This window comes from Desmodus rotundus, chromosome 11, assembly GCF_022682495.2.
Source record: "Desmodus rotundus isolate HL8 chromosome 11, HLdesRot8A.1, whole genome shotgun sequence".
Taxonomy (NCBI): domain Eukaryota; kingdom Metazoa; phylum Chordata; class Mammalia; order Chiroptera; family Phyllostomidae; genus Desmodus; species Desmodus rotundus.
Genome location: NC_071397.1, coordinates 34,026,272 through 34,029,077, shown reverse-complemented (window position 1 = coordinate 34,029,077; position 2,806 = coordinate 34,026,272).

The window sequence follows — 2,806 nt, the reverse complement described above, 5'->3', positions numbered from 1 at the left end:
TCTTCCTACCGTGCAGATATATAAACAGGGAAGCCTTGTTTATGAATTGTGTGGCATTTTCCACAGCAAATGGGAGGGATATAAAAGTTTTGATGAGTGAATGATTGTGACTGATGCTCTACATTTAATACCTCTGAATAGTCATCTACACACAAATATTAGTGGCATTAATTCTGCTTTGTTTAAAGCATGAAGAACAACAGGTCTGTCTGTAAGTCAGTGGGCTACAAATATTCTGACTCCTAAAATTAAAATAATGAACAGGCAGAGCAAGAAGATAAAACAAAAACTTTAGTATGTGCTTTTTCTCTTTATAAAAAGAGACATAAAATCATAACCCCCCAAAAACACACTTTATATGTGAGTTGAAAATTATGGGAAAGCTGAGAATAAAAGAAATAGGAATAATTAAAATGATTAGGAGGAAACAAAGTACTTTTTTTTTAAAGGCAAGGGGGAGCCTTTATAGTAAATAAGGAAAATCAGAATAAAAGTAAACACCCAGAAAACTGCCACATTTTTCTGTTTCATTTCCAAGACATCACAATCAAAAACACTGATAGCTGAAGAGGCAATTACACATTACATCTGAAGCCATTGAGAGCACTGACTAGAACCAACACAATAGTACAGAAGTCGTTGGAGGGCATGTAACACATGAGTAAAGAAGAATGCTGCTGGCAGGAAAACATAGGGTCCCAAATACAAAGGACCCAAGGACATCTCTCTAAGATACTATCGGGGGAAAAAAACCCTCAGAAATTGTGCTTCAGATACAGGATTGAAAACACATAGATGAGGATGTGATTTAAGTTATGCTGGTGCCATCCTGGATAAACCAATAAAGGAGCCTAATCACTGCAACAAAAGCCCAAGGTTAATAGTGACAAACTCCATCAACAGTTGCACAGCAATAATGTTAGAAAAGGTGACTTTGGACAGAAGCTGTACAGCAGCTACTCTCTGTACCTGGAGAAGTTCAATAGATACAAATCTGTCCAAAAGAAAAGGGAACACTCTTAGACATCTGGTGTTTTTTAAATTATAATAAAACCAGCTTCAGGGAAAATATCTGACAGGAAAGTGAGGCAAGAAAAGAAGCATCCGTTAGCATAATGGATCTCAAGATCCAGGTACTATTCAATATGTGAAGAATGCAGAGTATATTTAAAGGAATCACTAACAGCCCCCATCCACCAAAAAGTCTGATCTCTCAGAATTGTCAAGAAAAATAGGGGAGGTTGTCATTAATTTTCTGCTTCCAAATGACCTCTTCAAGAGTAGAGGTTCCACCTGGAACTCACAACCAATCTCAACGAGCAAAGAAAACTTGTGCTCTGCCTAGTCCTCAACTTTGGCAAAACACTTGTCCCAGACAGAACCAGGTTGGAAAAAAAATAGTAACATGAGATTTGCCATTAACTCTCAAACCAGAGTTACTTTAAGAGGAAAATAATGTCTAGTATTTATGTTATAACTATTATAACTACTTAGAAGTGCACAGATACGGCAGAGACTAAGGAATATGCGGTATTTCTGTTTGAGTCTTAAGAGATTTTTTTCATAATGTGTATAATATGTAGAACTGCAAGCGTACCCCACTCCCACCAAGCACATCACTCTCCTAGAGCAACTCTACCTCTGAGTGTGTGTGTGTGTGTGTGTGTGTGAGAGAGAGAGAGAGAGAGAGAAGCGGAAATGAGGGAATGACATAAGGAGAGACAGATCCTAAACGTGCACTTTTGTCCCTCATCCAAGGTCATATTATTTCCTTTATATTCAAAATCAGCTGGTACTGATCACCTTGTCCACAGGAAGCCTGATTGATAGAGGTCTGTGCTAGAGCCCTTGGTGTAAGGAGAGATAGTTAACCCACATAGCTAAGAGTAGCCTTTACTGCGGATACCTGTCTTACAATACCATTCTGATGCTTCCTACAGTAGTAAAGAGAGAGTCAAGTTTGAAAGATATTTTTTCCTTCTGAGTTCACCTCTAATTCTATTTTGACTTAATCTCTATGTGATTTTCCTGCAGCCTCAAGGCTCCGCAGGTTCACGTGGAATTCGGACAGATGGAAGAAAGCTCTCAGAGCCCTCTGGGATGTCTGACATGCTTTTATTCCAGGGTGGGGCAATTCATGTGCACCGCAAGCCATAGGTCGCACCATGGAAATCCCAACTCTCTTGTATACCGAGTGCACACAAAGCCAGCGTGGTGCGAATGCTCACATTCAGTTATATAACAGAGCATCATTCTCCACATGCAGGCCCTTACTCAGGGTTATATGAACACTGCTAGGTTATGTTTGCCCAGACATCTGGGTGAGGGAGCCTGATTGACTCCATTTTCCCTACAGTGATTAATAAATATAAGCCAAACATTTTCAACAAGCCCACTTGTACTGCATCTGCTCCCTTTCACTAAGTCTATCCTGTCATCCTTGCTTCTCTGTATCCCACTTACTTTCTGCTCAACATTTTTTCTAATTTTCCCCCTCCTCTCTCCACTTTCTATCTTCCCCACTTTGAGCTCCCTTTTGCTGAGTTCCTTCCTTCATCCCCTCCTATCTTAGCCTCCCTTCTTCCCTCCCTCTCCACCATACTGGTTCTCTGAACCTCGCTGACATTTGGATTCAAGGTTTTTGAATATGGTAAAATCTCTGCAACTCATCATAATTGGAGGGGATAAAAGGTCATTTAACTTAGTGGAAATTTTAAAAAAGAAAACTTTTCTTAAAGAAACTGGGTTTCAAAACATTCCAAGACAAACCAATGAAACCAGTGTCACAGGAAGGCAAATTATAAAA